The sequence below is a fragment of the Drosophila sulfurigaster genome, chromosome X (assembly GCF_023558435.1).
Source record: "Drosophila sulfurigaster albostrigata strain 15112-1811.04 chromosome X, ASM2355843v2, whole genome shotgun sequence".
Classification (NCBI taxonomy): Eukaryota; Metazoa; Arthropoda; class Insecta; order Diptera; family Drosophilidae; genus Drosophila; species Drosophila sulfurigaster.
In genome coordinates, this window is record NC_084885.1 from 7,538,198 (window position 1) to 7,553,498 (window position 15,301).

Here is a 15,301-nt window from a genome sequence, read left to right on the forward strand (position 1 = left end):
TATAAAAAATCATAGAACAGTTCCCTAATTAAAAAATTAAAGATAAAGATATTAAGAAAAAGTAACATTAATATAAAAAATATAAATTAGTATACAGAATAAAGAATAATAAGGACGATTTGCTTGAGTTGGTTTAACAAAATGAAATAAATTTGCTTGAATTAATGTTAAAATATTCTGAACTACAGAAATTAACAAGAAAAGTAATACAAAAAATTAACATAAACAAAATTAAGACGTATAACAAATAAGCAATAATATGAAAGAGTTGGTTTAGCGGGCTAAACAAAAATAAATATAGTTGCTTGTGTTAATATTGATATATTAAAAATATAATTAAAATAATCGAATATATTTTAGAAATTGAACAAAAATAATAACATTAAAAGTATAAATAAGTTCAAAAATTAAAAAATAATATGAAAAATAGCTTAACTTAATTAAAAAAGTAAAAAAAAAATTAATTTAATTAAAAACAAATGAAATATATTTCAGAAAATAAAAAAAATAACATTAATACTTTTTATAATATTAAAAAATATAAATAAGTATAAAATAAAAATCAATAATATAAAAGAGTTGCTTAAATTGGTTTAAAACAAGTAAACAAAATTGCTGGAATTTATGTTCTAATATTAAAAATTAAATTAAATATATTATTTACTTATTTACATGTTAATTATTATATAAAATAATATAATAACTAAAAGAAGGGAGGGCTGGCTACTAAGACCATCGCCTCAAAATATGTATTAGAAAGAATCTTTCATTAGATAGAAAAATGCATATGAATGGAAAATAAACAACATATTTTATTGTATGAGCAATGGGTAAATAAATAGTATGTAAATTTTAATAGTTTTTTAAGATTATATTTTAAAATATTGACAGACAATATGACAATTGATAAAAGTAAGCTAGATATATTACGGATAAAGTATTTAAATAAGTCCTTTTGAAATAAATAATATAATGTTGAAATATTAGGTAGATATTTATGTAGGTGCTAATCATAATTGCGTTATTTGGATGGAAAAGGGGCGTGACACAACTTAAATATAAACCGTTTTTTTATAACTATTTGTTTAAGATATGTTACAGTATTTCAGTTATCGCATTTCCATCATACCCCACTAATCTACATATGCCGGGTATAATAAGCACAGCACCGCACACCACACGCTGATACGTAGAGCGAGAGAAGAAGTCATTACAAGTGCTTGCTTATTAAGTTCCATGGCTCATTAGGCGCTGACAATAAACGCTGTCAAAACACCAGCCAACCACCAAGAAGAGGGCCGTAGAATAACAGACTGGGTAAGAGGGAAAGGAGCTAAGAAGAAGCAAGACTTCGAAAGACGCACTGCCTTAGCTACTGTGCTCCAGCTCCTGCTCCGGCTCCAGCTGCTGCTGTGTGTTGGCTTGCCTGCTCCCCGCGGTGGCGCTGGGCGACGTAAATGAGCGAAGCAACAAGACAAGCTGCCTAATCCAGGGCCGCATTATCTAATTGTCAGTCTTAACAGATGATTACTGTACTAATTTCTCTCGCATAACCTGCGTCCGTAGCCAGGAGACATTGCCCCACAGCCCCACTGTGGGCGCCGTTTCGCCACAGCGCAATACGTGCGTGCCACATTGAGTTGATGCGTGTGTGTGTATGTGTGTGTGTGTGTGTGTGCTTAGCTGGCAAACAGACTAAGCCGCCGCTTCAACCATTGGCAATCAGCGGAATTGTAAAACCGTAAACAACATGACCAGGACGAAGCGAACAGACAGACGAGCGAGACATACAAAATAGATGGACAGACAGGACAGGACAGGACGAACGAGTGAGCGAGCAAGCGACATACAAAATGGATAAACGGAAGACTAAGGGACAAAAGCACAGACGGACGGACAGACGGACGGACGGACAGACAGACGGCAGGACAGGCGATTTGGGCAGGCAGCCAGAGGAGCAATCGAAGCCGCTGTCGCCACAAACGAAATCGCAAATGTTTGCAGTGTATGCGTATGTGTGTGTGTGTGTGTGTGTGGTATGAAAATGATGTGGAAATTGGGAAACTGGGAATAGTATGTAACGCTGTTGGATCTGTGGTCATAGCAAATCACCAACGCCAGCGGACGTTCGACAAAATATTTGTCTGTCTCTTGCTATTGTTTGCCCCTGTGTGTGAGTCCATCTTCCTCTATATATGTGTGTGTGTCTGTGTGTGTGTGTCTGTGTGAGTGGGTTAGCAAAGTGTTTGATTTAGCTGATAGAACAGCCTTCAGCAGCACCTTATCGAGCATGTGCAACACTTACTTGGCCTTTTCCTCCCTCTCTCTCTCTCTTTGCTATCCCAAAAGCATTTTGTCACGCTTCTTGTCTTCGACTTTGGCTTTGGCTTTGCTTAATCCTTTTCTCGGTTTTTAGTTTCATAATTTATTTAATTACTTTACTTGTTCTCGCTCTATTCTCTTCTTGCTTGCCATGTGCTTTTTGGCATTTTGCCACACTTTTCGGGTGTGAAGTAATAATCTTTTACATTATTATACGTTTACGTTACGTATACGTGATCTTTCTCATTTCTATCTTTAGTCCTTTTTGTTCTTAAAGTTTTTTTTTTCATTTTTTATTAGTAATATTATTTATCGCTTCGATCCTTTTGCTGACTTTTTATTATTTGAAATACAGTAATAAGTTGCTTAATTCGAATTCGTTACGTATACTTAATTTCATTTTTAGCTTTATCATTTGTTTTTTTTTTGCTTTAAGTGTGAAATTTTGTTTATTTTGTTGCTTCGATCCATTGGCTGAATTTTAGTGTATTACGTTTCATCATAATCCGGTATATTATATATTACGTATACGTAATGTAAATTTTTTTCTATCTTAATTTTTGTCGATTTTGTTTTAAGGTTAATAATCTTTTCATTCGTAATGTTTGTTATTTGTGACTTCAAACATTTTTCCCACTCTTCGGGTAGAAAGTAACGTATACATAGTAATACACTGTGTATACGTTATATTTCTCATTCCTATCTTTATTTCATTTTGAACTTAAAATTATATTTTCATTCATTATTTGTAACGCTTGTTATTCATCGTTTTGCTAATTATTTTCATGTAATAACGTAATACGCTGCTCAATTCGAATTGGCTACGTATACGTAATTTTCGTATTCCTTTTTTTTTGTTGATTTTGTTTTAAGCTTGATCATCTTTTCATTGGCTTTGTTTGTTTTGTTGTAACTTTAGTATTTTTCGTACTCTTCGATTGTGAAGTAACATTATGTACTATGTATGTATACGTTGCGTATACGTGATTTGTCTAATTTCTTTCTATTTGTTGCGTATACGTAAAATAAAATGCTTCATGTTATTGATTAAGTTTTTATTTATTTATAAATGTTGTCTATTTATAACAGATGTGTTATTATTTTCAAAATTCTCTTATCGCTCTTTCCAAATTTAACCTTTCTTTATCTATTCTGAATCGTACTTGATCTTCATTTTTTTGTACTATATGCTCTACTTTATCCTTTAAAAATTTGTATATTTTATAATTGTTGAATTCATCTAAGTCTTATTTAAATCTTTTTATATTTCAATCGCTGCACTATGGAGATTTTAATATGCTTATTATTAAAAAAATATATATAATATTTTCGCTTTAGGAAAAAACCTCGAAAACAAAATTAATCTGCCATCCATCCTCAATTAGTCTTCCTTCCTCCTCTCTACTTGTGCTATATAGGCTTTATTGCACTAATATGAATGGCATGCTTTTTTCTGGCAATTCCTTTGCTCGCTTCCTTGCTCGCTCGCACACTTAAGTCTCATTTCATTAACTTTATCTTATCGCTTTTGCCTTCTTACACTAATTTAACCTTTCAACTATGGCTTTACGCGCGCTCTTTCTCTTCCTCCCTCTATTTCTCTCTCTCTCTCTCTCTCTCTCTCTGTCTGTCTTTCACTTTCGTCGGCTGTCTCTGCTTCCACTTGTCTTTTGTTGCTTTTAAATACCTTCACATTGCTCCCACTCCTCAACACACACAGAAGTAGTGACCCCATTTCGAGGCCATCGCCTGCCAATGCTGCGGCTTGTCGTCATCTAAAACCAAATCCCCAACGTGCTTCGCCTACACTCCACCCTCTTTTATTCTCTCTCTCTCTCTGTCTCTCACTCCATCGCTGTCAGCATTCAATCCCCCTTTGAGAATCACCAATTAAGCTCTGTTTAAAGCACAATTAAGAACCACCCAGCGGCCAGGCATCAAGCTCATCATCATCAATGCAATTATTGACTACAAATCTGGACGCAGCGCCAAATCCGACAGCAGCAGCAGCAGAGAGAGAGAGCTGCAAAAAAAAAGGCAAAAACAACAACCGCAGTGAGAGCAGAAATAGCAGCAACAACAACAACCACAACGAGGGAGAGCAGCAAACATCATCAGCAGCAGGAGCAGCAGCAACAATAAAAACAGCAGCAAGCCAAAACAAGCAGCAACAACAACGAAAACAACAGCAGCAAGAACAGCAAAAGCAACAACAACGAGAGTAGCAGCAATAACAACAACAACAACAACAACAGTAATGACAGCAGCAGCATGCACGAAAAGGAAGAGCAAAAAAAAACAAAAAAACAGAACAGAACTGAACAACAACAAAATCAACGGGCGGTCAGACAACAACAAGGCAAAGGCAACTGCTGAGAGAGCGAGCGAATGCCAGAGAGTGTGAGTGAGAGTGCGAATGAGAGTGTGAGAGATCGCCAGCCTGCTGTGTACGTATGTGTGTGTGTGTGTTGTGGAAGAGCGAGGGCTGGCGCACAGTGAGTTGGGAGCACGCGGGTGGCTAGTGAAAAATTGGCCACTGATTAAATTCAACACGTTGTGGGATTAACTAACTTGTATTTTATTTGCGGCCAAATTGTGTTGTTAACTTGGCCACACGCACACAGAGACGCAGTGGCACAGCAATTACGTTATCCCCCAGTTTCTTGCTGGGGCCAAAAAGAAAGCCCTCGAGGCATTCAGACAGAACACTTCGCGACTCTCTCTCTCTCTCTCTTACACACTCGACAGTCAAGGCAGCGCGCGCGGACAGCGCAATTTTTTTCAATTTTCCCTTTAGGGCTAGTCAACATTTGTTGGTCCACCCCCTCAGTCCCCCTCAACTCCCCTCTCTCGTGGCGTGCCCCCATCAAATCCCTTGCCGCCGCTGTTGCGTCATTAGCGACAAAATAAAAAAATAAAAAAAATGTATATATGAAAAAAGTGAAGAAAAAAGCAGCGCAAAAAAAAATGCTAAAAAAAAAAAAAAAAATACTTGGTTGAGCAGAAGGGAGCAGGCACTTGGACAAGGCGACGTTGCGACAGCTGACGCCGGCGGCTGAAAATCGTTTTTGTTTTGCAAGTTTTGCTCTCAAAAGCTCAACTCTAGCAGCGAGTAGAGTAAAAGAGAAGAGGAGAAAGGCGGTTGGAGGCTTGGGGGGTTGGGGGGTGGCTGAGCGTGCAACTTCAGCTCATAGCAATGAGGCATTGGCCGTGTCTTACCGCCAAAACGAAGCGCACATCACTTGAGGCGACTTTCTGCACTCATTTCGCACGTTTCAGAGAATAATGGATGCACACATACACACACACATTCTACCTCTCTCCCTCACTCTCCCTCTCTCTCTTTCTCTTCCTCATTCCTCAACATTGCTCAAAGCTTTGCTGTCATGTGAACTAACTCAAGTAAATATCAAAATAAAAAGAAAATAAAATAAAAAAGAATGAAACCTCGCTTTTTGTATAATTTACTTTCAACTTCCTTTTCTACTTCTTCTTCGTCGTCTTTTTCACATTGTCTCTTGTTATCCTTAATAGTTACGCAATTCTTATTTTCGCACATTTTTAGTCTATTTCACTTTTTTTTTTTTTTAGTTTTCCAGTTGACAGCTTTTGTCACTCATTTTCCACTTTAGCATTTTCTTTTGTGCATATCTCTCTCTATCTCTCTCTCTCTCTCTCTCTCTCTCCATTTCTGCATCTATAGTTTTCCATATGTATATCTGTTTGCTTACCTCCATTTTTTTCGTGTTTCTCTTTTCAGTATTGTGTTCTTTCTTCGAAAATATATATATTTTTTTTTTGTATTTCCATTATTTTCTTTTATAAATTGTTTTCATTACTCGGTCTGCTTCTTCATCATAGGTTGGTTTTTTATCTTGGCCAAGTTTAGTATTTCTTTCGTATATTTTTTCATTTTTTTATTTAGCTCGAACTGTTTTTGTTTGTTTATCTATGTATATCATTAGCATTTTGTTTGCTTTAGTTTATACTTTTTTTTCGAGACTTCTTTCACTCACTTTTAATTTGTTCTCAGCTATTTCGAGTTGCTTTGCCTTTTCTTAAATTTGTTTCGCTTCAGTATTAATATCCATCAAATGTCTAGAGAGCTTTATGTTTTAAAGATTAAATATTGTATTTCTTAAATTTGTTTTTCAATTTCAATTACCTAAGCACAAACAAAAGTATTCATGTAAGCTTCGTAGTAAATTGCAATTTTGAATGCATTTTTTAATTTTGTACAAATTTTAGCTAATCTCACTTGCTCTCTTTGGCTCTCTTTCTAACTATCTAAACTGCCATCGCTCTCTTTTGCTTTTCATTATCGCCATTTATCTCGCTGATCCTAGCTAACTCCCTGAAAATGTTTGTTCTACGCCACAGTTGTCTGTTTCTCCTATCCACTTCCTGTATCTCCTACTCCTCCCCCCGCTCCCTCTCCACACTTCTCCCTTGTGAGTGTGCGGCATATTCTTTAACGTTTGCTTTGTCGGCTGGCTTTAGGGGACAGGCCAGGACGCGACGACAATCAGTGTGAGGCAGACAAAAGGGACGCACATTGCAACACAGGGACAGAGCAGCAGAGACTGCGACTGCGACTGCGACTAAAAGAGCGAGCGAGAGGGAGGGAGGGGGGCGGGCAGCCAGGGCTGAATTAGAGGCATCCGCCGTACACGAAAATACAGTTAGCTTTAAGCATTTCCCGTATTTTACTGTCATGGCGCAAGAGTGTTTATATGTATGTGTGTGTGTGTAGGTGAGAGCGAGACAGAGAGAGAGAGAGAGAGAGAGGGGAGTGCGGCCACTGTGGGGGTTAAGGAGGGGAGGAGGGCAGGAACTGAGCTGAGGGCCGGTGCTTTGGGGTTTTCGACTTAGTCGTTGTAAATTACTTGATTCGTTGTTGGAATTTAATTAACATTTTGCTAAGTTTTACTTTAGACTTTTAGTGGCTCTTTATGGCCAAGTGTGTGTGTGTGTGTGTTTGTGTGTTTGTGTGTGTTTGTGTGTGTAAGATGTCTGTCTCGAGTGCTGCTATCTCGCTCGTTCCTTATCTATTTGAAATGCGTATCTCTGTCTCACACTCATAACTCGCTCTCTCTCTCTCTCTTTATTTTTGCTTTCTGCTCTTTGCTCTCTGCTTATAATGCGGGTAACATTGGCCCAGGCTTAGTGAGGTTATGTTTACACGCTCCATTTTGCATGTGTTGATAAACACACACACACACACACACACACACACACACACACACACACACACACACGCATACAACGTGTAAGTGCAAAAGAGATAGAAGAAAGGCATATAAAATACAGAACGATCCATTGAGCAATGTGCATTTTAAAGTGCAGATAATTGCGCGTGTAGACAAAATGTTTTTTCGACTATTTATGTGGTTCCCATGCGGAGCAACTCTGCTTCAACAATAGTGATGGCACCGTGCTTAACACGATTAATGCATTTACGATTATTCGACGAAGAAAATTTCTCTAAACTTTATCGAAATTTATAATATAATTATTTTTTGTACATACAAATTGTATAAATAAAACTATTAAGCAATTTATTATATTTGTATATAAATCAAATTAATTATTTTATGAATTTTCATAATTTATTATAAGTAGATTAAACAATTTTGCAATTTATTACAAATAAAACAATATGTTTATAAACAAAAGAATTATTTTATGTGTATAATCTTAAATGCACTAATTAATTAAATAAAAAAAGAATTACACAATCAATAAGAAATGTTGAATGACATATAAAAGTCGTTATATTATATATTTGTTGCCCAAAATGATGAGCAAAAAGAAATTAAATAATTTAAATTAATTTTCCTTTAAATTTATAAAATTTCACAATACAAAGTTTGATAGGAAAACATATTTTCACAGATATAATTACACACTTAGGAAATAAGCGATAGGCGATAGTCGTGTCACGACTCGCACTCATCCTTAATTGCAAGTGGCAGACTAACACACATACACACACACACACACACACACACACTCGCACACCGACAGATACAAACAAGCAAACACACTTATACACTTGCAGGCAAAGTCTGGTGTGCCACAAACAAAACCAAGAGAAATAAAACTTAAATACGTTAAAATATACGATTATCTGAAAGTATTCTCCACATTCCGACCCAAATAGCCAACTTGTAGATTTAGTAACCAGTTCAATTTAACTCAATTTTACTAATCTACACCCAAAGTGTGTGTGTGTGTGTGTGTGTGTGTTTGTGTGTTTGTTGCTTTGTGTTAGACAAACATGGAAAACAGATAAATGTGAATTGTTGCTTATTCTATAGATGAACTACAAATTTGCCTTACAGTCGTCTGGTTTTTGGTTTACAATTACATGAGCTCACTTGTTATTCATCTATTACACAATACACACACACTCATACACTCATACACTCACTACACAATGTTGCCACATGCCCCCAGCTGGGGCAACTCGTAGACAACAGCAAAAAATAATCATTTACATAAATAATCATACCAAACGTTCACAAAATAAAATCAACATCAATAAACTGCACAATGTACTCAAAAAAACAAAAAAAAAGAAGCAAAAACCAAATGTTGAATGTGCTTGACAACGTTAAAATACCAAAAGAAAAATAATTTATAAACTCAACTCGACAAACTACAAAATTTGCACTTGAAACAAAGTGCGACCCACATAAGTATGCTATACTTTTGAATATCCTTTAATAAAGTTAAGATTAGTTTTCCAAGTAATCTTTTTCATCTATAAATTTCAAAGGGAATTTACTTTAATGAGTTTTATCTATAATAAATGATGATTAAATCATAATATTATAATTCCAAGAAAAGAAAAAGATTCTTCAAAGTGTAAAAATGTAAATAAAGTTGCTTAACAAATACAAATTATTTAAATTTATTGTAATTTCAAGAAAATAAAAAAGTGTAAAAATGTAATTGAAGATACTTGGAATATTTAAATTATTTGATTTTAAATGTAATTAAAAAAAATATATACTTTAACTTGAACATACTTTTTTACAGCATATACGCAAAGAGTAAATTTCAGTTTTATATTTCTTTTGCATTTTATAAATATACAAAAGAAAAAAGTAATACTTAAAATGTGCTGCTTCAGTTGCAGCATTGAACTTTGACCGCTGGCCAGAAATCATGCATACAAATGAACCGAATTTAATGCCAATAAAACGAAATGAAATCAAAATTGCAAATTGAATTTAAAAGAAAAGGCCAGAAACAACAAAAAAAAAAAGAGAAACAGAAACAGAAACAGAAAAAATGTAATCCAACAGCAATCATAGAGAACGCGAGCAACCTTCACAATAATTGCGAAACTAATAGCTTAATGTCAAAATAAATATTAAAGTCTTGCAAAAAGAAACCAAAACGACAGATCGAAGAGGAGGAAGCGGAGGCTGAAAGAAGGCAGGATTTGACATGTATACATATATATATATATATGTTATTTATATATGCAAATGCAACTGCAACTGACAGCACTGTAAAATGAAATTGAGCTTGATAAATACACAATATGTTGGTAGAGCATGATATAAATTAAATTGCATATCAGATTAAATATTTATGCTGGCAAAATTCAGATAATATTGCTTAAATCTAACTAATTCCCAGAACATTGAATTGTATTTCACAATATATACAAAGAAAAAAAATACAAAAACAAATGCATCAAAATGTTGTACAAAGAAATAAATAAAAAAAAATAACAAGACTATTATAATATTTTTTTTTGTAACAATGACAAATGTTGGTTTCTTAATGTGCGGAATAAACGAAATCAATAAACAAATAAAATATACAATTTGAGAATTTTATTTGACTACAAATTTAAAGAAAAATTTGAAGAAAATTACTCCAAGAATATATATTAAAATTGTTAAATAAACAATAACTAATAATAATTCAAATTCGAAAAATTATAAGAAATGAGAATTCAAATTCGAATCAAATTCATTCAAAAGTGTCTATAAAAATAAGTATAAAGAAATATACAAAGCAATAAGATTTTTTTTTTACTCCAAGAAATTATATTAAAATTGTTAAATAATACAATAACTATTAATAATTCAAATTCCATTTATGGCATATGTAAAAGGAAACCCATTCGATAATGCTTATAAAACCAGCTATAAAAAAAATTATATTTCCAAGAAATTCCGCTTAAAAATTCAATTGAAATTTTCCAGCGTGGCACATTCAAATATGCAACCAAAAATTTGGTTTTCGTTTTCGTTTCGTTTTCATTGCGACAACAAATCAGGGAAATTGAGGGAAAAAGTCAAACCCAAAGAGCTGTGTCAATAACTTTGCTTAACAATTTCGTAGAACGAACGAATAGTAGAGCTTGCTCATTATATGTATGTAGTATGTATGTAACTTCATCATTATGATGATGATGATGATGATGATGCAATCAATCATGAAGGCGGATGTCCTTTTTTTTCGAAACTGTTTAGTTCCGTTTTGATGGATTCCTGTGTGCATGCAATAACTTTTAATAACTTGCGAATATCTAAAATTCTTGCCACATTTACTTTCAATATTTCCTCACAAGAAATAAAAAAAAATAAAGGAAATGTGTGTGAGTGTGTGAGTGAGGGGGGGGAGATAGAGGAAGAACCGTATCGAAGGTTCAAGTCAAGAGAAGACAGTCGAGGGTCAATCAAAGTTCGGCCATCGACTAGTTAAACACACAAATGCCACACCCACTTTAGAGAGAGCGTCAATATTCTATATATGTGCGTATGTATGTATGTATGTATATATGTATGTAGTTGCACTCAAAGCGGATGTTCGGTCAACAGCGGAACTTGCAACAGTTGCAACAGTCAACAAGTTTGCCAAGTGCCTTGGCCCAAAGTACAGTCAACAACTTAAGGCAAAGTGCCTCTCTCTTACTCTCTCTCTCTCTCTCTCTCAATCTCTTGATTTTAGACATTCGACTTGCTTATAGTTTATGACATTGATAAAGCGATCCAGCGACTCTGACTGTGAATGCGAATGCGAATACGAATGTGAATAAGAATGTGAATCATTTACATTTACACACTCGCACAATTTGCACACACTCCAGCCCCTGCTCCTGCTCCTGGCTTCTTTTGCGTTCTCCCTCGCTCTCATAAATATTTACATTGTATGCTAAAAATACGACAATGCTGCCAAATAACCCGCTAAACTTAGCGCCCCCCTCTTTCTTCCCTCCCTCCCTTCTTTCGTAGGACAACGTAAGCTTCAACAATTTCATTTGACAACACACACATACACACACACACTCCCACACACATAACGCTACATTAATTGATAATTGTTTTGTGCTCAAAAGAAATTAAACAACAGCAGCAGCAGCAGCAGAAGCAGAAGCAGCAACAGCGACATTCGTTTTACCCTCCTCTACACGTTTCTGTCTCTGTCTCCATCTCACTCTCCCACTCTCCAATTTCTAATGCTGCTATCCCAACTCCGCACATTTTTCGCTCTCCCTCTCTCCACGCTCCATTACGTTCATTGCGTTTGTATTGTGTTCGCTATACATGTGTGTGTGTGTGTGATGCTATAGGTTTGTCTGTCATTTAGCTCTACAAGCACGCTCCTTAGTTAATACCACGCTTAAATACCCTAGCTGTAAAATCAAAGAAAGCGTATGCGATGCTGCTTGAAAACTATTTTTCTTTCTTTGCAAAGTATTTTTTGTTATCTAATAAAAAGCTTGGACTACATCGTTTTCTACTCCAAAATAAAAACTTATAATTTCATTTCGTGAATATAAAATCAAATAAAATATTCATTTTAAATTAAGATTTATAGTGAAAAAATAATATGAAAAATGTACTTACCACTTATTCACTTTGAAATTTACTTGTTTACTCAGCGCACAAAACAACTCGCGGCTTATTTACACAATTACAGGGTATTTGTCTTGTTGTGCGTTTAGTTTACTTTATCAAACACATATGTGTGTGTGTGTGCGCGTGTGTGTGTATTGTGTGTTTTTGCTTTTTCATTAACTTTTTGTGCTCGCTGCTCTTGTTCTGGACATGTTGAGGAAACTGAGGAGTTTCCAGTGTTAGTCACCGCCAGCCACGCCTCCCGCCCCGCTGCCACGCCCCGCCCCTTTTTACCGCACTACGTCACCGTTTTCGCCGAACATTCAGCAACTTAATTGAACGATTAGTTTTTGTACGTGTTGCCACGCCCACAGCGCCCACCGACCATAGCCCAGGGGCACCTGATTCAGTTTAGGTTTTTACCAAACAGCCCCCCACCAGTCCCCACCTCCTCTCTCTATCTATATCCTTCGTTGCTGCCCATTTCAGTTGTCGGTTTTGGCCACTATTTAATTTTATCTGCTTTGCTTTTATTTTCGTTTTTATCGCAGTAACAAACTATGCACAACAATTTGACCAGCCCCTCTCCCCCCTTCCGTCACTCTTGACCAACAGCTTCATGTCCCGTTGAGTTTCTTTTTGCTTTTGACTTTGCGACTTGTTCGCTTACAACAACACAAAGCAATGAAAACACAAAAAAAGAGAAAAAAAAAGTCAAATGCCAAGGCACTAAAAAGTCAAAAGGCCACAAGAACAGCAGCTACAACAACATGTATTAGTTGTTGTACTAGTAGTTGTAATGACAACAAAAGAACAACAACGCAACACAGTTTTTCGTGGGAAGGCAATGGGTGCAAAGTTAAAAGCGCACAATAAATAAATAAAACAAAGCAAACGCATGAAATGATACACTGAGCGCAGGAGGCAGCGTGTTTACTCTTCCTAATGTGTTTTGCCTCGCTTGCTCTCGCTCGCTCGCAATACAACGAATGGCCACACACAAACCGACACACACACACACTGGCGCACACTTCGCCTGAGTAAATGTGACAGCAAACGAAGATGATGATGGCGAATGCGGTAACAAATAATGTAGGAAGCGCGTTAGTTAGAACGAGTTAGAAAAGAGCATGGGCACTGCTCTGCTCACACATACTGTAATTTGAAACAACATTCGACGCGACACGACTCGACAACTGAACGACATTATGCCTTTAGGCGGTTACACTCTCACACACTCTTCACTCACTTTACGAAGGCGCCTTTTTTCGAATTCGCCCACAGGTTGTTTCGCTTTAGCGGCGCCTGGCAACTGTTGATAATGACGCTGATGAAGATGCCGTTGACACGCTCTCGCCTTGCTCGCATGCGAACAGTGAGCAAAAAATTCGACGTTTTGCGGTAAAACAGATCAAGAGAACAAATTAGAGCGCAACTTAAGCAAGAGAGTGCAAGTCCAACAGATCTTGGTGGGTGAAATTAAATTAGATCACTGTAAAAACTGTAGTTAGACGAATTATTAAATAAGTATTTATTGCAGGCAGTAATAACATCCTTATCAATTAGTAAGTTATTAAGAACAGTTGAATGTTTTATTATATAATTTCAATAATACAAATTACTAGCCATCCTAATTAAAGGTGTATTGTACAACATCTAAAGATCCTTGCACTCACTCTTTACACACGCTCTTTTGCATTGCATGCACATTCAGTCTGTGTGCTTAAGTTACATGATCTATTTTATTTGACACACTGCTGTCCTATTACTCTCTTTGTACTTATATGTCGCATAAGAAGAGTGTCACATTGAAGAGCGAAAGCTGTGCCAACTTATGGCTGCTGCTCTGTTTGTCGCTCACGCACACGCGCGTGAATCATGGCATAGAACTCTGACTCTGCAGCTGTCTCCATCTCCATCTCCGTCTCTGTCTGTGTCTTCGACTCTGGCAAAGTCAGGACAAAAGCGAAACAACAACTAAAGCGCTATCGCTGTGTTAATGTCAATGCTGCGTGTCTTGCCAGCCTCTTGTATGCTTCCTCTGTATGTGTGTGTGGGTGTGTGTGTGTATGTGTGTATAAACACACGCGGTAATTAATTTTATTTAATTTTCGACGACAATAAAAGCGACAACAACAAAAGTCAAGGAGCAGGCAGCAGCAGCAGAAACTGACATTAAGAACTATGGCGAATGCTGGGTGTGAGAAGGAGCAATAAACATGAAGATGGGGGTGGAGAATTGGCAATGGGAATGGGAAGCAAGAAGAAGTCGCTCAGGAAAAAACAAGTTAACAAAACGTCAACAATAAAAAGAAAGCCGGCCAAATGGCAGAAGCGGCCAACGGTGACGGCGAAGACAATGCAAAAAAAATTAAAGCAAAAAATAGTCAAAGTTCAAGGCACGACTGCGCGATACCCGTCACCTACTTTTATAGACCAAAGAACGTAAAAATATTGTGGTTACCATTCAATATTATTTTTAGTTAATCGCTGGTAAAAATGTAGTTATTAATTATGTATTATTATATTAAAATTAAAAATATACTAGGCAGCTTTCAATGGTCAGAAACTCAAAATACCCTTTGGCTCTTTGTGTGGCTTGCAGGCACAAAAAGCGTAAGAAAGAAATGTCCGATGGTGAAGCGTGGACAAATTGCGAAAGGGGGGAGGCGGGGAGAAGGTGGACATGGACACATAATTATCAAGCACATCAGCGTCAACGGCAGCCGCAGACGAAGACGACGAGAGCATTGATAATCAGCAAAGCGCGTCAAAGGGGCGCGACAGAGACAGCGACAGAGGGCAGCTGAAAATTGCCAGGACATTGGCGCACGTTAGAACAGTGCGAATGGAGGAGAGGTGCAGCGTGCGTGTGACAGAGCGAGAGGCAGGAAGGGCGTACGTACGTGGAGTGGGTGAGTGGGAAAGCAAAATTGTCGAAACGAAACGAAGTAGGAAAACAAGTTTAACTTAATTGTCAACATTGTGAGAGGCAACAACAACAAAAAGAACAAGACCAAGAATAACAGCAGGCAAAAGAAGCAACTGACAACAACAACAACAACTATGCGGAAGTGAAACAGACAGCAGTAAAAAAAGAAGTTGCTTGCCAG